Source organism: Lactuca virosa, chromosome 6 (assembly GCF_052849685.1).
Source record: "Lactuca virosa cultivar CGN04683 chromosome 6, Lactuca_virosa_CGN04683_v6, whole genome shotgun sequence".
NCBI lineage: Eukaryota > Viridiplantae > Streptophyta > Magnoliopsida > Asterales > Asteraceae > Lactuca > Lactuca virosa.
This window is the reverse complement of record NC_136431.1, coordinates 204,925,450-204,945,471: the sequence shown is the minus strand read 5'-3', so window position 1 is coordinate 204,945,471 and position 20,022 is coordinate 204,925,450. Positions and strand designations below refer to the sequence as shown.

Below are 20,022 nucleotides of genomic sequence, written 5' to 3'. Positions count from 1 at the left end.
CCTAAACCTAATTTAGGCTCAGCCGTCACTTTTCCTTCCTCCATTGTCCATCCGCCACCACCATGTGTTACACTTTCAGCCGCCACCTTCTTCTTGTTCTTCCGACCAGTCAAGAGCGTCAGCTGCTGCCTCACCGACGAGTACTACCATATAGCTGCCACCGGAGACGTTAGGAAGCCGGAGGAGCCACCGAGACCCACGAAGGAGGAGGTGAACGCCGCTGTTGAGTATGAACGACTTGAAACTCTCGCTTAGTCCACCGCAAACCACCCATCTATTCCTTTCCCTTCATTCTTTCTGTGATTTGGAGTAGTTTACGTCGACAAGGGCTGCCGGTGGCTTTGGATCACCGTTTTTGTGTTTCCGATCGGCACCTGCCACCGTAGTGGCTGGGTTGGGAGTAATTCGGTGTCCAGCTCTTGTTTACGAGTATGTGTGTGTGTGTGTATGTTTGCTCGGCTGGGGACAAAGAAAAACCACCGCCACCACCGTGAGGTGGTGGCTATCGTCGCAACCGCTGTTGCTACTGCCGTTTTGGTGTTGTTGTCGCCGCTATGTGGGTGGCTGAAGTGTTTAGTGCAACATGAAGTGTGTGAATGTGTGTTTTGTGTAACTGGAAGACCGAGAACCACCACTGCCACCACCGTGAGGTGGTGGCTGCCGCCATTCGCCATCGCCGGCCACCACGAGGTGGCTGTTTGTGCATTATATTTTCTTTTTATGTTATTTTGAGCTAAGCATTGTAAAATTGTAATATTAGCTAGAATAATGAAATGAAAACTCAAAACAACCACTGTAGGGTGGTGGCTGCCGCCACTGGCCGCCGTGTCAGGTGGCGGTGTGCTTAGTTGTGTTGGGATTGCTTGTTGGATGTTTGGACAATTGACTAAAACCCTAATGGGCCTAGTGAAGCCCTAATGGACCCAAAAGCCCAAACATGTGACTAATGGGTATAATAAACCCTAATTGACCTAAGGAAAACCCTAATGGGCTTAAGGACTTGGTTTTGGGCCTATTGGGCTAAGATGGGATTGGAAACCCTAATTAGGGTTTAGAAAACCCTAATATTGGATTTATGGGCTTGGACTTATCGGGACCCACATTTGGGCCATTAGAATGGAATTGTGTATTAAGCCCAATCACACCATGAGTTATCTAGAAGAGTGATGGACTTAATGGATTAAGTCCTTAATGGGTTAAGTGAGAAACACTTAACCCTAATTGTCATTTTATGAGAAACCCTAATTTCACTTGGGTTATTGTTGAGCCTTTATATTGGGCCTTGATGATTGGATTATTAATGGGCCATCCAAGATCAAGCAAATGGACTAGGATAATTAATGGGCTTTGAGGTAAGGACCATATGAGGAGTTGGGCCCAATTTGGAAAATTGGGCCATAGATGGGCCATAGTTTGGGCATTTATGATGATGTGATATTGGGCCATTAGAATGTTGAATGTTGGACCGGACTAAATGGTTGGGCCTTATGGTAAGACCTTGTAAAGGTTTGGGCCCAATTTGGAAACTTGGGCCATATGTTGGGCTTTGACTCATAGTTGACTGTTGGGCCTTTGGATTGGGCCTTGGGCTTGAATAAAACTAAGTTAGAGGTAAAGTAGTATTTACCCCCAAGTATGTATTTATGGTTATGTGTTGGAACCCAATTATTAATTGTGTGTTATTTTGATGATTGACAGATTCAGAATCTATCATCCAGCAGCTAGGGTTTTGTCAGCGGGACTTCAGCAGTGTGAGGTGAGTTTTCCTCCAGTAGGAATGGGTCTAAGGCACCAATGTCGGCCCGTTTAAATAGTAGAGTATGTCGGGGCAAGCCCGATGTCGGGGTTAGCCCGAAGCAATTTATATGTTACTGGACTTCGGTCCGATGTCGGGGTGGTATGTATGCTTGATGTCTTTGTGATTCATGCATGTTCATCTGTTATGTGTTATATGTTCCGGGCTTAGGTCCGATGTCGGCCAAGCCCGATGCAGTATATGTGATGTGTTATATGTTATGTGTTAAGTGTTCCGGGGTAAGCTCGATGTCGGGGTAAGCCCGATGTATGTTAGTCATTATGCCATGTGTTATGTATTTCGGGTCAAGCCCGATGTATGCTAGTTTATGTGTTATATGTTATTTGTTCCGGGCTTCGGTCCGATGTCGGGGCAAGCCCGATGCAGAATATGTTATTATGTTATGTATGTGTCGGGGCAAGCCCGATGCCCGGTGCGGCGGGATGCCAAGGTGGGCCCAATGCCGGACAGGAGTTCGATGACGGGTAAGCCAATGTTGGGATTCGTCCCGATGCAGTTGGGAGTAGTCCCAGAGTTAAGTTATTTTTTATATGTGTTTGTATGGTATGTGGTAGTTTGGGGGAGCTCACTAAGCTTCGTGCTTATAGTTTCATTTTTGGTTTCAGTTACTTCAGCTAGCAAAGGGAAGGGCTCGAGTTGATGGCATGACACACACCACATTTTATTAGCTTGGGAGTTTACTCTGATATTTTATATGAGACTGTGATATGTTGACAGATTTTATAAGATTTTGAGATACATGTTCTATGATTTTATACTATGGTGATGATATCTATGTTTATTAAATGATTTTGAAAACGAAATTTTTTACTGGTATTTTTGAGATGTTTCAATAATGTTCATAATGAATAATTATTATTAATTCATTATTATACTAACAATTATTATTAAAATCATTTTATTATAATGAATAAAATGATGATTTTATAATTATCAATGTTTCTACTAAATAATACATATATTGATAAATGTGATTTCCACTTGTTTAATCACTTTAAGTAAATCTTTTGTGTTGATAATATTTTATAAATTTAACGTAATTAAGGTAACTTTAAACTAAATCAAATTAGTTTTTGTTAAGAACTTTGATGGAGAAGAAAAAAGAATTAGAGAGAATATAAAAGTTATATACTTATGAAAATATAACTTATTTTATATCGTATTCTTTACAACAGATGAATATTTATATTACCAATGTTACTCCCCATATGTCTACATAACTAGTAATGAATGATGACATTTTTACCAATGCATCAATTATTTGTGTTTGTGTCATTCATCAGTTATTTACAATATATATATATATATATATATATATATATATATATATATATATATATATATATATTTTCTTGACAAAAAATGAAATGAATCATTAGATGATTCAAAAGTAATATGATTCACAAGAAAAAATTCCAAAAAAAACATCTGATTCATTTTTAGGTAAATCAAGAAAAAAATTCACTTTTATGACAATTTTAATGAATATCAACAAAATCATCATAAAAATGAATCATCGAAATGTTTTGTCGGGATTTTTTTTTGGTGAATCATGTTATTATTGATTCATTTGGTGATTCATTTGTTTTTTTCGCCAAAAAAATAAGTCGAAAAAAAATTTCTTACCTTCCTACAAAAAAAAAAATTTTTACCGGATCTATATATATATATATATATATATATATATATATATATATATATATATATATATATATATATCATGATTTTTTTAAACAAAGATGATAATTAGTTTACAAGTCTCTATGCAGAAGCAAAATGATAATCACGTGCCTTTTTTTTTGCTTGGCTAAAAAATCATCATATTTGGTTAGTTGGACGACCTTTACTAATTAAACAACCTAATCATTACATAATAATCTCCAATTATTTTTAAATAATTAATTTGATTTTAGAAAACAAAAAATGGTTATAATTAAAATAATAAAGTATATTATTATTCATAAAATCATGAAAGTTAATGTTTTTTTAATAATTATTAAATATTGTTTTGTTTAGCTCTTGTACGCCTCATTTTAGAAATAAACACCTAGATTTTAGTTTACACCCTTGAATATGTTTAGTATTTTATATTATTAGGTGTGGGATCCATATATTACACGTGTTGATTTAAAAAGGGATTAAACATTAAATTAAAATGTAAACAGAAAATATTTTTTAATGTGTAACTTTAAAATAAAAAAGAAAGAAACGTATTTATTGCAATTTAATATCATATATATGATATTTAATACTTTACATATATAAGTATATGACTTTAATTTTAAAAATTGAAATAAATCAAAAACTAACAAGTGGATAATATTTATTTCAAAAATACCACAAAATGAAAAGTGTCAAAACTCATGAGAGATTGACATGTGACAAAAAAAAACTTTCATTTATTAATGAGGATTATATAATATCATATCATTTCGGTATAATAAACATTATGTTTTAGTTTACACCCATTTTATATACTATTATTTTAAGAAAAATTGAATATATCATCGTGACAATTCAATATTTTCCTATCTTTTTTTATATAAATTGGATAATAGCGTTGAAACCGGACGAGATGTATTTTTTTTTATCTGTGTACTTAAAATAATCGTGCTTGGAAAAAAAAAGTTACGTGAGATATCTCTAAATATTATTAAAAGAGAACCTTAAATTCTAAAATGAAGAAACATGGGCCTTTGATTGCATTTCACTTCTTAGCTCTCCACCCTAGGATGGTTTTGTTGACATCATCTTACACCAAAATACGCATGCACATCGCATTGTAACGTCGTTCTTGCGTTCCATTCCTTCCTAGGTTTTCCTCTCTACATAGTTAGCAGCGAAGAGCGTATATCAAGATATCAACATGAAGTCATTTTCTTCTTCTTCTTCCCTTTCTATCTCCAATCCATTAATGGATGTAGCTGTGTTCGAAAAGGTGAAGACATTAACGCTCCTCAATGAATTGATTTCACCAATCATGATCCTCCTGTTTATGATGAAGCTTTGGGCATTCACAAACGTCGTTGAATTTTAGGGTTTTCTATCCACCATTTTCCTGCACCACTTCTTCCATCGATTTCTAGAAGAACACCTTTTCTCTTTGTCCATCCACAATCATATTTTAGTTAAATTTTTAATCCGCTATGGGCCTGCAAATACACACCGCTTTTCTGCTTTGTTCTCTATCTCGACAATGATCGGTCTTTCAAGGAGGCATCACCGTCAATCGGGATCGGAATCGGCTTTGTTGCAGGAATTTGATCACTCCTGTCTTATATTATCAGGTTTAATGTGTTTTCTTGTGTGTGTCTGTAGTTTTGTGTGACTGGGAAGGAGCAACCTGGCCTAATTTCTTTTACCAGGGTATTGGTCAAAGGTCAAACACCGTTACGTATTTGTCTTCCTCATTCGTCTCTCTCTCTCTCTCTCTTTCTCTCTCTCTCTCTCCAATCGTAACCTAAAGAAATAAAAAAACCATTATTGTCTACTTCAATCTTCATCAGTCTCATATTTTAGGGTTTCATGTTGTTATCTTCTTCATTTCTTCTGTTCTTCAAGGAGTATTGTCAATTTGTTGGTGAATTTCCGTTTTTATTCTTTAATGTAGTTTTGTGATTGATTACTCCATGTTTTTGAAACTTTCGTTACAATGCATCTGTTGAGATGTTTAATTTTGTGATGAGGCTTGTGTTTTGCTACTTGCATCAATTGAACAGCTAACGCATGGAATCAGGGATGGTGGTTCTGTTATTGACTGAACATTATTACATATATGTAATCGGCCATTTGTTAAATGTCTATGGTTTGACCTGCAATTAGGATTGTACATGATCTATTCAAATTAGAGAATGAATCAATGGCGTAACATTTGGATTCCAGTTGATGTATTTTACAACTAAACTTATTTCACTATTTGAAAGAATTGACAGTTATACCCCTTAACCTAATAAACCTGTTGATATGTTTTTTTTTTTTTTGCAAATCGTTGACAAACAAATAATGGAAGCTGTTGATCTGTTATGTTGCATCATTCTGTGTTTTAGGTTTCAGACTTCAGAGAAACAGTTTGCTGGATCAAATGGCTCCCAATGCTCTTCAAATGTTTGATACAGGTTTGCATTGCCTTTGATTCTGTAGCAACAGATGTAGTCTCAAAGACTAGTGAGAGAAATCTTGATCCCTTCATTATATAACACATGTTATGAAGGTTCAAGTCTAACAATACTACCATCTTAAACCAATGAAGCTTGGTCTCTATCCACACACAATCCCAAAGTCAACTGTGTAGAGTGCTGAATAGAGATTTGAATAGGAGAAAATCCAGCTCAATGAAGAAGAGAAGAAGTTGTTGCTGCCAATACAAGTCAGTTTCTTGTTGCTTTTTTTGTTTGTTTTGTTGTTATCACACTCTGGTTCTATAATAAGTCTAGATGTTGTTGAATCATCTTTGAATATCCATCAACCATATTGGTTAGATATAACAGTCTGATGATTACCCCATTACTTTGAAATTTGTATCTTTCATGTCTAACTTTGTTAACTTTTTTGCTAGATTAAATCTTTTCCTTTTTTGTTAGATTAAATCTTTTCATGTCTAACTTTCCCATCTATATATTTATAATTTAATAATTCACTTTATTTAAAGTGTAAAATACATTGCTATTTCTTTTAAATCTTAATTATGGTAAAAAAAACACTTTTTTAATGATGCAGGTTTCTCAATTATGGTAAAAAAAACACTTTTTTAATGATGCAGGTTTATTTTAGATCCGATCAGGTGCGTGCTTGTGTAGTAACGTCTAGCGTGTGGTGGTCTGTGCCCTGGCTTAAATACAGTTATTAGAGAAATTGTATGTGCCCTTCACACATGTATGTCGTCACCAGAGTTCTTGGAATTGATGTAAGTATATCATGATTCTTATTATATTTGTTTGTGATCTTGTGTAGGTAGGATACAAAGGTTTCTACTCAAAGAATACCATAACACTAACAAGTTTGTAAATGATATTCATAAACATGGTGGAACAGTTCTTGGTTTTCAAGAGGTGGCCATGACAAATCAAAGATAGTTGACAACATTCAAGATCGTGGTATCAATCAGGTGTTTGAAGTTTCACATGTTGAATGATTAATATTTTTCAAGTAATGATTCATGCATGCATCTTAATGAATGATTGATGAATTTGATTGATTGCTTTATAAGGTTTATACAATTAGAGGTGATGGAACTCAAAAAGGTGCAGTTGTGATTTCTAAAGTACGTTGCATTATAATATCTCTCCAAGACTCATTTTTTTGTGATTATGCATTGAATATATTTATATAATTTGTGGTTCAATCTATATACATATGCAGGAAATCAGACGAAAGGGAATTAAAGTTGTTGTGGTCGGGATTCCAAAGACAATTGACAATGACATTTCGGTATTTTCATCCCAGATAATTCGACATTTTAATTAAATAGTAAATTAGTTGTATCTTTTCATATGTTCTAAAACTATTTCATTCTTGTTTTAGGTTATTGACAGGTCATTCGATTTTGATACTGCTGTTGAAGAGGCTCAACATGCTATACATGTTGCACACGTTGAGGCGGAGGGTGCGGAAAATGCCATAGGAGTAGTCAAATTAATGGGGCCATAAACCAGTAAGCTCATCCTGTACTAATAATCTCTCTACACAATAAGGGTCAAATGGTCATTTAGTCTCCTTCGGACATTTCAGCTTAGTTCATTCGGTTCAAAAAAGAAAAAAAAACTTTATATATACAACACTTTATCCTTTAGCACACTATTCGTAGAAATTTGAATGGAGAGAAAAATATGTTTCTTTTTTGCTTAATGCAGAAATACCTTAATAGGAAAATCATAACACCGCGAGTTTTAACTTTTTACAAATTTCTACTGAATTCTATTTTACCTTCCAATTTTCCCAAGTGTGATGTCACTTTATTCAACATTTTTCAAACATCATTCATTCAGACAACATTTATCTACCTATTTGAATCATTTATTATTATTATTTGTTTAAATTGTTGTTTTAGGGTTCATTGCAATGTTTGAAAGTCTTGCAAGTCGTGATGTGGATTTATGTTTAATAGCCGAATCGCCCTTCTATCTTTATAAAAATCATACAGATCCTACATACATGATTCGTGTTGTTCCAAGTAATGCTTCTGATAATATCTACTGTACTCTTATTGCTCAAAGTTGTGTTCATGGAGCCATGGCGGGGCTCACAGGGTTCATGATTGGGCTTGTGCATGGTCAACATACTTATATTCCTTTCAGTGTATGTTATCTCTATTATAACCATAACCAGGAGAATTTTCAGAAAACCAATACATGTTCAACCAGTTATTTGAAAAAGTCGATAATTTTTTTTCTTTCATAAATACCATTCATATTTATAAATCTTTTAAAAAACATTATTATTTTAAAAATATTTTTTTTTCAGAATACAACGGAATTTCTAACCATGAACAGAGTTTGTTAACAACTAGCGGTGAGAATGGTTCGACTTTTTTACTAAAACAAAAGCAAACCGAACCATTCCCACCCCTAATGGTTAACAAACTTTGTTTCATGGTCAACTATATTGTATTCTTAAGAAAAAAATAGTGGTGGTTTTTCGGATAGAATGTTGAAAAAAATTAGTAGTTTTTGTGAAAACTCCCCTTCTTACAACTGTGTGTTCATGTTGCGTGATGATGATGATGATAATTTCTTGGCATGCATGCAGCGTATAGTGGATCATGATAATAAGGTTGTGATCACTAATAGGATGTGGGCAATGGTACTTCCATCCACAAACCGACCAAGTTTTTTGGGACCAGAAGAGACGTGCTGGAGTTCCAAAAAGTGGAAGAACAACGTACAATGGAGCTTGGTTGATGTGAGGGGTTGTATCATGAAGTGGAAGTACCTGATGATGCCTGCTTTTGTTACCCGTGTAGAGGTCTGTTTGACCGTTTTTGTTTTTTCGTTTTTTCTAATACTATTAAAAAGTCAAAATTAATATTATTTACATGTTTCAATTATTTGATTTAGTCAATTGGTGGATTCATTGTGATTTCATTGTATGCAAGTGCTACCCCCCTTGCCTCCATCTATCTTAAGCAGTGGTGTTGTTTGGAAGGTAATTATAATTATTTTAAACTTTTAGCTAAAGATAATTAAATGTTTTCTAAATAAAAAAAAATAGACAAATATGTTTGTCTTTTCTTTTGCTGTTAGGGAATTGACATTTTGTTGTCCCGCTTGTTTGGAACAGTAACGGGATCTTCTGTATCTATGTAAGTTGACAAATCTCAACTTTTTTTTAGCTTATAAATAAATCACTACTTTTATAAAAAAAAAATGAAGAGTTTATGATTTGTTATTTGCAGTGAGAATGCGGGTCTATTGGTTGTGACCCGTGTAGGAAGTTGAAGAGTTGTACAAATCTAGCAGGGTTCATGATTTTCTTTTCGGTTCTTGGTATTTTCTTTTCCAGTTTTACCCTTTTATATAATTTTAAAATTTTAATATATTTATTTACGTATTCTAATTTTCAAATTGTTAATACTATTTTTTAAATCTTATTAACATTAATTATAATTCGAAAATATTTTAAGCCTTTAATTGTAATTCGAAAATATTCTAAGATTATAATTATAATTCGAAAAAATTTGAAGACTCTAATTAAATTTGGTAGTATATGATCTTTATTTATTTAAATGAAATTTTTTCTAAATATCTTATGAACTTTGGTATGATTCCGATTATTTTTGGATCGATTTTTTAAAATATTTTAAGTTTTTAATTGTAATTCGAAAATATTATAAGATTATAATTATGATTAGAAAAAAATTGAATGCTCTAATTAAATTTGGTATTATATGATCTTTATTTATTTAAATGAAAATTCTTCTAAATATCTTATTAACTTGGGTATGATCTTAAATCAAGGAATATAAATTTCGGCATGAAAATCTCTTACTATTAACAATATATGAACATAAATCTCTCAATGTGATATCTGTCTATTAGTTTACATCACTTTTATCCAATGATTTTTCAAAAACAATATTATAAGTTAAACTGTTATCCACTTTTCCACCATGAATACAAATGTCGGCATGAAAAGATAATAATTTTTTATGTTTTGACTTCTTTTAGTAAACTAATTGCAACTTCCTATCTTAGGACTAATCACATGGGGGATTGTAATGGTTATTGAATGCTTTATCAAATGATTGCTTAGCTTTGATTGCATATACAATTTAGATGCAAAAGCATTTTACACTGGTTCACGTCTTTGATATAACTGGATAAGTTTTTAAAGTATAATGTCTTCATACTAAAAAGTGAAAGTGCAATAGCTTAATACAATCATTTATTTTCCGTCATAGCAACATACTTTGAGTTTGTTTTCAAAATGTAAGTACATTGTTGTTTTGGTACAAAATATACGTGTATTTTTGTGGTTAAATTAAAACTGCATTATCATGATAGGTTAACTTTGAAGAGGTATTTGCATTTTGACTTAAATATAAATTTGATGCAAATTCTAATGGTGTGGTTATAGGTGGCGTTTAGGGCCAGCTCAACCAGTTTAGGGACTCTAAGCGAACCAAAAATTTGGGCCCATTGGAATTTACTATATTTTATGTTATAAACCCTCCTCCTTTAAAGCCCCGGATTCATATTTTCATTTAGAAATGATTATTGATAATTTAATTAATAATAACTATCACCAAGACAATAAAAAGTAAACAGATCATAAATAGTAATGAATTATAGATTTATAGATAGAAAATACCTGCTTAACATGTTTGGCAAAGTGAGTCCTTAACAACAACCTTGACCTTGAGGGGTTGACTCTTTGACAAAACTGAGATGGAAATATGGAATTACAAAACTATAATTTGTTCCAACCAAAATGGTAAAATCGTTCCTTCCAATATCCAAAGTCCAAACCGGATTTGGCTGATTCCAAAATCCAAACCTATTCAAAAATCAAACTTCACACAATGAAGATTAAAAAAATAAGCTTAACCCTAATAGATAGACGATAGTCTAATCAAGAAAGAAGAATCATCAATGGAGTTTGATGTTTAAATTGATAGAGAATCAGAGAATCGGAGAGGAAGAATAATATCGTTTGAACAATCAAGATTCAAGAATCGATTTTTTGAACAATTAAGATTCAAGAATCGATTTTTTGATTTTTGAACAATCCAAATGATCACACTTCACAGAGAGTCGCCAGGAAGAAGAATAATGGAGAAAATGAGATCACGACTTCACGAGAAGAACAATCGCTTGGCAGAAGGGTATCTCAGTTTCAATCGTGCATTCGTGTGTGACTGCGTAGGGTGAGAGAATCCGAAATGAATTAATGGACTTTTGGGTTAAGGGTCCCATTAAAAATGGGGCCCTAAGCCCTTGCTTACTTTGTATACATGTAAAGTCGGGCCTCATGACGCTTCAAATACAAGAAGAGTCAAACACAAAGGATCTGTGAATACTGATTTAATTGCATATACATTAAATAATATTATATTAATTCAATTTATATATAAAGGCATTGCAAAGTAAGTATGAAGAAAATGTGTATTTGAACTAAATTTCATGAGTTCAACTTTTACCAACTATTTTTCTTTATTATTATAAATTGTTAACCCATGTTAGGCTATAAAACTTTTATATAAAATCAGATATTTACCCAAGTTTATCCATATAAAAGCTATATATTTTATATATTTATCAAAAATAAAATGTTAATAGTAGCCTACTTTAGAATTCTTATTACCATTTTACCCCAAGTAAAATATTACTGTTTTGACCCAAGTAAAATGTTAATATAACATAAAAAATGTAATAAATCTCTTTTCTACATTGTATTATAATGTCTTATTGGCTTTATATTGATATGAATGAAAATTGCAACACTTTGATTTCATGTCTTATTTCAAAAGCGTCATTTATATGTTATTATCAAATAAAACACTTTTAAGCTAACATAATCCACTTTGTATGTTTAGTCATCTAACAAGGCGACCTATGTTTGTCTTTTGATCCCGACTCAACTACTTTGAACATGAGTTTGATTGTCGGACTATTACTGATCTCCAACAAGCACATGAGGTTTATATACATAACTTTCATTTATAAAATGTATATTATGTGAAATAGTTTTTGCATTATTTTTATCCTAATCTTTCATTTTACTTTTTTTATCATATAATTTAAGCTTACATAAATATTTTTCAGGAAAAAATTGATTGTTGTCGATACGATTAAGCATGTATGTACTGATGTCGAATGATACTATTTCGCTTGTACTAGATGTCAAGAGAAAGTCATAAAATTTGTTTTAATGCATGACGATCAACAACAAGAGAAGTTTTTTATTGTTACACTTCAACTTGCATTAACAAAGACATATATGTTATTCAAAGGTTTTCAATAGTTCTTTTATACATATTATTATAAACTTCGGTTAAATTTTATTATTTTATATTATTGAATCTGTTTATATCAATGCTTTTAGTTTCAAAGTCACTATTAGAGTTCATAACTTTATCGGTTTGATGTCACTTAAGTTATTTGATCACGACGCACATAAGCTTCTGGAAAAAATAACACAAGACTTGCTTCAAAAGCTTAGTGAGGTTATTAATATTAACTTCATTTACATAAAGGAATACAATTTTTGTATAGAAATACTAAACTTGCAGAAAAATTGTAGCTCACATTATGGATATTTTCATCAAAACTCATTTTCACAAAATAAAACTCATTGATGACTTTTCAAAAACACTTCATGTGCAACTCCACATGTTAAATTCCGGCAACACTAAATTGTGGTACAAAAGACTTAATTTACACTTTTCTCAAGCAATAAATAGATCAAATCAATAAATTTAAAAAATAAAAATAAAAATAAAAAACTAGAAAAACACTTAATGCATAACCATAAATGTAAGAACTTGGCGTTTGCAAGGGAAAGTTAGAGAAAGAGAAAGAGATATAGAGAGTACAAATGGAATCGACGGTGGTTGAAGGGAGGAAGTGATCCTGTTTCAGCCTTGTCTCCGTTTCATTATTTGCATCTTTACATCTTGATTATTCACTAGAAATGATTCACCAACAAATATACCTCCCCAGCCTTTTTTCGTTAGGTAGTTGTCTTCATCACAACCATTCTGGGATCTGCAACATCTATGGTAAACAACATAGATCTGGTGAAAAACGAAGGGGCCATGGCCTCCCCTGGCCCCATAAAGGATCCGCCACTGTATACGTAGATGTTTCTTACGTGACAAGTAAAAAAAGGCTTGAAGGTATTCATATGTGACGAGGAAGGTCGTTCAACCAATAAAACAAAAAACATTGTCTACAAAGAGGTCATTCAATAATTATAGATAATAATACATTTCTTTTTATATTTTTACACATTATAATAATCAATAAAACGAAATCTCTTTATGTTACTTTATCGTCTTTTTTTATGCGTTCCCCCGCGTTTAACGCGGGTCATAATCTAGTTATTTCTAAAACCGATCATAAACCGAATTAGGATAGTATATAATACTCATATCGAATCTGAAAACTAAAGAAATTACAAAGATTATATTAAAATATAATATACAATATCTTTACCGATTAAATTTTATACTTTTTACAATTGTTATAATATATTTTTATTTTCCAGAAAAATAAAATTTTTATCTATTAAACCCATTAAAATAATATATATATATATATATATATATATATATATATATATATATATATATATATAGAGAGAGAGAGAGAGAGAGAGAAGGTTGATATGCATTAAATTAGGGTGTTGTTATACGTACTCTCTCACTCACATAAATCCTCCTTAATAAATAAATGTTTTTTTGTCACATGTCAATCTCTCATGAGTTTTGACACTTGTCATTTTGTGGTATTTTTGAAATAAATATTATCCACTTGTCAATTTTTGGTTTGTTTTAAAATTTAAAATTAAAATCATATACTTATATATGCAAAGTATTAAATATTATATATATGATATTAAATTACAATAAATATGTTTCTTTGTTTTTTATTTTAAAGTTTTACATTAAAAAATATTTTTTGTTTACACTTTAATGTTTAATATTTTTTTAAATCAACATGTGTAATACACGGGGCTCACACGTAATCGTTATATTATAAGGGCATACAGACACTACTGCACTCACAAAAGAAGCTATACAAAACAATCGTTATATTATATTTGGCATAAGATCAACAACTTGGTTGTAGTTATATTATATTTGGCCTATGATCAATAACTTGATTGTAGGCATTGCTTTAATATGCTACCCACCAATCTTGACCTATAGGTGTTTAAGCTTGATTAGAGGTGCAAATATATCGAATTTAAATCGATATAATAAGTTTATTTATTTATTTACTTATTTAGATTAAGCAAACCGCTTTTGGCCTCTTGGGTGAAACCGAATTGTATCGAAATTGGTATTGAGGCTAAAATGTCTAATTCTATGTAAATGGTCATCAAAATAGATTGGAAAGGACACTGGTTTAAAAAATCTATAGATACACAAATTTTATTGTATTTTGCCATTGATTCCGGTCTTTGAATTTAACAATATTTTCATGGTTGATCAGAAAAAACCTAATAAATAAAACGTTTTACCATTGATATGATATGTTTTTTCCGCTATTTGAGATCGTCTGTGGAGTCAAAACGACATTTTTATACGTTTCATATTTCTTGACCATCGTGGGGATCATTTAAGTGGTCAAAATCTTTCGGAAAGACCTCAAAATTTGTCTCAACAACAATGTGAAGAAGTGATGGATCAAAATGATATTTTTTTCTACTAAAACTAATAATCAAATTGAAACGGTTTCTTTTCAAACCAAATAAAAAACCCATTCTTTAAAATTTTCAACATACAATGTTAAATCCTAGTTCAGTTATATCCAATTCAACAAATGTATGCTTGCCGATTCCTGTAAATGATTGTATGTTGGAAATTTATATATATATATATATATATATATATATATATATATATATATATATAAATAAAGGAATTGCAAGTTGGCAATTTCCTTTGTGTCCCACATTGGTGGGGGAAGAAACTTTTGTGGGTTTATAATCATATTCCCTTGATAGGCCTTCAAAGGCTTTAGTGGATCAAAGGAATGTGTCAAGCCTACATGCGCGCATAGCCTAGCACTAGCCGACGCCGCGAGTGCGCGAAATAGTGCAATTTAGGTGCACTGGGTCCGTTTTTTCTTCCCATTTCTGAGTATTCGCTTTGTGTTTATCGATTTCCAGTGTTGCTTACTTCTAGTAGAAGCAAAGTAAAAACCTTTAAGGATAGGAGTCCGATCCGTGCAGTTATCTGAAGTTCAAGATCAACCATCAACATATCGGTTTTAATTTTCTATCTTGCGTTTAATTTCGTCGAACAACATGACAGTCTTCTTCTACCTTTCTTATAATCAGATCTAATCGAGAATGATTAATCTGGTTTTGGACGAAACTTGGTAAATATAACAATCATAATTGGATCTATTATTCGTAACTAATCGACATATAATTCTCAATATTATTTGTCGGTTTCCTTGCGTGTCTATTAGCTTGATTTTAAACATTCTTAAAGGTTTTTACTTGTGATAAATCAACAGACTAATGGACACTACTGTTAGCCTCCATTTCATGAACCAAGAGTTTGCCAAACTTGACCAATTCGATGGTTAGAACTACACCCGTTGGGCCGAGAAGGTCAAGTTCATGCTTCATGTCTTGAAGCTCGCCTTTGTGTTGGACCCAGAACTAGCACCAATTCCTGCTAATCCAATTCCTGAGGCAGGGAAAACTGTGGACCCAGCCGTCATTGCAGAACTAGAAAAGCAAAGGACTATGCGTAGAGAGTCTGCGGAACTGTGTGTGGGCCACATCAAGAACTCCCTATCTGATCGGCTCTATGATCTTTACGTGCCGGTCAAAGATCCAAGAAAGCTATAGAATGCGTTGGAACTTAAGTACAAGGCACACGAGGAAGGTACTAGCAAGTACCTTGTGTCTAAGTACCTAGAGTTTCAAATGGCTGATGACAAATCAATCATTGAGCAAGTGCATGAACTCCAAGTCATGGTCAACAAGTTGAACGCACTCTCCATCTCTATTCCATAACTCTTTCAGGTTGGTGCGATTATCGCAAAACTGCCACCATCGTGGAAAGATTTCTCTAAGAGAATGATGCATAAGTCTGAGGACTACTCCTTGGATGATCTAATGAAACACCTCCGCATTGAGGAGAAAACTCGCATCAGGGACAAGCGTGGTAAAGTCGGATCAAGTGTGCATCATATGTCAGCTGGGGGTTCTAGTCATAAAGGCAAGTCTGGGAGACAAAACAAGAAAAACTTGGGACCCAAGAAACAAAGCTTCAAGAAACCGAGTCATTAGAATCCTAACTCAAAGCCAAAGAGTGTTGGATTAGTGTCTAAGCCCGTAACCATATTTGTCAAGTACTTGACCCAATTGTGCATGGTCCTTTTGGGTTGCCTTCACCAGAGCAACTTGACTGGAGAAATAATAGAGAAAGAGGTTATTGTGATTTATTAATATGTCATAAGAATAATATATTAAAGGAGAAATCATATTTGTTTAATTAATATTGGTCAATAATTAATTAAGAATTAATTTTGTGATCAAATGTAATTAATTAAACTAGAGGGGTTGGATTGTAATTATGTGATAGTTACAAAGTAGGGTAATGGTTATCCTAGATATGGGTTGGACGAATTCAAGGAGATAAGGATCCTTGAAATCGTCCAAGGATAAGGGCTTTCAAGGCTTATCTTATGGTTACTTGGTGGGCAAGCAACTAGATAAGGATAAGGACTGAAACCCTAATTTCTACACTTATATAAGCACCCCTTGGCACATGAAATTCGTCCATGCCTTCCTAAGGGTTCCTAGGGCCGAATTTCATACCTCCTCCCTCTCTCTCTTGTCTCTCCATTTGCTCTTGGTGTTTGTGAGCCATTAGAGGTACTACACTTGTGGTACTTGCTTTCAAGACTTAGGGTTTGAAGATTTGAGTTGTTATTGCAATATAACAACAAGAGGTATGTAGTCTATCCTACTATATGAATTTCGAAAATACTAGGGCATACTAGGGTTCCTTTATGTGTTCATAATGTTGTGTATCTAATAGTGAAAACATAGATCCAATTCTAGGGTTTCATGCACACATAGGATTGTTTGTATAAAACTCATCAGTGGTATCAGAGACTTTGGTTAACTTGTTTTCAATTAGTATTATACAATTGTATGAACTTGACATATTAGGGTTTATAGCCAATAAACCCTAGGAGGCAAAAAAAATTTCGAGATTAGGGTTCCTAAACCCTAATTTGCGAAATTTGGAAAGGGTTTTTCAAATCCTTTCCTTAAGTCTCAAGATTTCGAAATCTAGGGTTTGCAAACCCTAGGATTTTCGAGATTAGCCTCCTCCCCAAAATAAGATCCTAAATTTTAGGGATTTGGATTATCCTATATCTTGTAATTATCCTTTAATGGTTATATATGGTAATTAAAGATTTTGAATTATCCTATCTCATGATTTTCGAAATTTAGAGGGATTAAAAGGATTAGGATAAATTAATTGTTTAATTGGTAATTATCCTTTATGATTTAAATAATCCCTTATGATTTAATAATTTAAATTAATAGTTTAATTCAAGATAATTATTAAATCAAGAGTTTTAATATTTAAAATTTTGATTTAAATGGTATTAAATTTCGAAAATTTTAAAGTAAGATTAAAACCTAATTATTTTGAAAAGTTTCAAAACCTGCCCTTAAGTTTTGGAATTTAAATTGGTTGATTAAAAGTTTAATTTTGAAAGTCTAAATTCTAAAACCCTAGTTTTGAAAAGTTCAAGTTACACCCTTATGGTTTTATTAAATTAATTAAGTGTATAATTAAAAGAGAGTTAATAAATCCATAATGATATGGTTTATATGTAATTAAAAGTGTAATTTATAAAATTTAAACCACCTAGTATTTTAAAAGTGTAAAATACACCCTTATACTATGTATAACATTAAAAGTCTAATATTATATATGTATAACTAAAATGCTAGTCTTACCGTTAGTAGGCCTCATTCACGAAGCCGATCTATAAAGGGGGTATAAGGTTATGGCCTATAAAATGGTCGTTTAATGGGTATCCACTCTTACCCACCGCTTCCTTGATTGGTGGAGGGTCGTTAGCCGAACGGGTAGGATAGGGTAATCATCTCTTCATTAATAAGTATAATGAATCTATGTAAAGTAACTAAACGCTTTTGCAAATTCCCAATCCTAGTTACTTTAGGCAAAAGTGAAATTGATGCAATCCCATGAAATTGCACTTTGCACCCTTGCTAAGAAGTTAGTGGAGCGTGTGTGGTTAACCGGCACACTAATTGGTTCTAAGCAAAGGTGGCAAAGGGTGACTCAGTTTTTGTCATAGTTCGATGGAGCGTGTGTGGTTAACCGGCACATCGAATAGGTGACTGTAACAATGAGGGCACCATGTACATTTTCATGGTTATTCACACCCACTTTGTGATCCTCGGCATCCCAGTCACAAACGAGAGGGGCATATCGAGATTTAAACATGCCATTGAAAAGTTCAATGAATCTCAAAGGAAATCTAGGAATTCTTAATACATTTAAAACTTAAGCCTTTATGTTTTTCATGGTGAAGAATTAGTGAATCGTCATTCACTTACCTCCAAATTATTTGCATGTTGGATTACGGCATCCCTCTTCTAATGTGTAAATAATGTTGTTGGATCCTAGCCTTAATGTCTCATTTGGGTGTTTCATTAGGGATTCAATCAACTAACTTGAAATTTCTCCCGTTTTGTAGATGTCTGACTCTAACCATGGTCTTCCCGAATCCCAAGGAAAAGGTGTTCCTGTTGAAAGTGAAAGCTTGTTCCAAAGTGAAGGATCAATGTGGACTAGCTTGATTTCACTTCCTCCTCCTCCTCCCGTTGTTCTCCCTGACCCACAAGATCGAAGATTTGAAAGGTTCAAGATCATCGAAACCCTATTGGCAATGAAACATGAAGATGGTAAACCCGTGTGTGCTCACGTCTTAGGGATGAAATCACACATTGATAGGTTGATTATGTTGGGTGCGTCTTTCCCCAATAAGTTGGTTGTGGACTGGGTTCTTCAATCACTCCCTAAATCATATGATAAGTTCAAAAGAGAGTATTATATGATGGATCTTGACGCGACCCTCATTGACTTAACTTACATGCTTATTGCTGCTGAATCAGAATTGATTTGGCGAAGTAATGGAGCATATTTGTCTGGTAATTCAACCAACCATGCTTCCGTGGACATTCTAGAAGAACCCACATGTTTCTGCTACCAAGAGAAGGGGCAATGGATACGAAGCTGCCCAAAGGACCTGAAGAGTCTAAGAGATGGGAGAGTCAAGAAGTATGGCTCTACTTCAGGCATAAAATCCATTGTCTAACTCCATTAAATTCCTATTCTTTATACTTAATGTGATAAGATTACATTTGAATGTTTTGCAGGATTAGAGAAAAGAGAGGAAGTTTGATGGAAGAGCAAGATGAGTCTGATCACGAAGAAATGGATTACGATCGCATGGATTCGAAGATCAGATTTTGAGCTTAGGAAGTTATGATAGATTTGTTAGGAGTATTTGATTACATAGTTTTTCAGTCGAATTTTGCATTGTAAGGACATGTTTTCCGCTGCTTTTATAAATAAAATAAGTTTTGGTTTTATCTTATTTGTTTATCCTTACAATGGCGTATATGAAAAATTGATGTTTGTGTACTTCTATTATTAGCAAAATGGATTTGATTCTTAATTAGGTTATTTGTGGAAGTGTCAAGAGTTTACCAAATAGGTAGAGTTTCTCATTGCCCAAGTTTCAAGTGGATAGGAACTTGGAATCGTGCAACAAGTATTGTATGATGAATGAAAACTTTCACATTTGGGAAATTTAGACTAATTTTTTGACAAAGTGTCAATTTAATGACTAAGAGATTGACTAGGTCGTACGTTGATCAAGTCTACCACAAGATTGACAAAGATATTCATTATGATTTACTAAAGTTTAGTGAATATGGTTATACTTATAAGATTGAGTATAATTCTGAGT

The 20,022-nt window shown here is 32.9% G+C and overlaps 1 pseudogene; it reads left to right on the top strand.

Moving 5' to 3' along the window:
• Positions 1-447: 447 nt before the first annotated feature.
• Positions 448-9,249, top strand: LOC145122238 (ATP-dependent 6-phosphofructokinase 6-like; annotated as a pseudogene).
• The last annotated feature ends 10,773 nt before the right edge of the window (positions 9,250-20,022 follow it).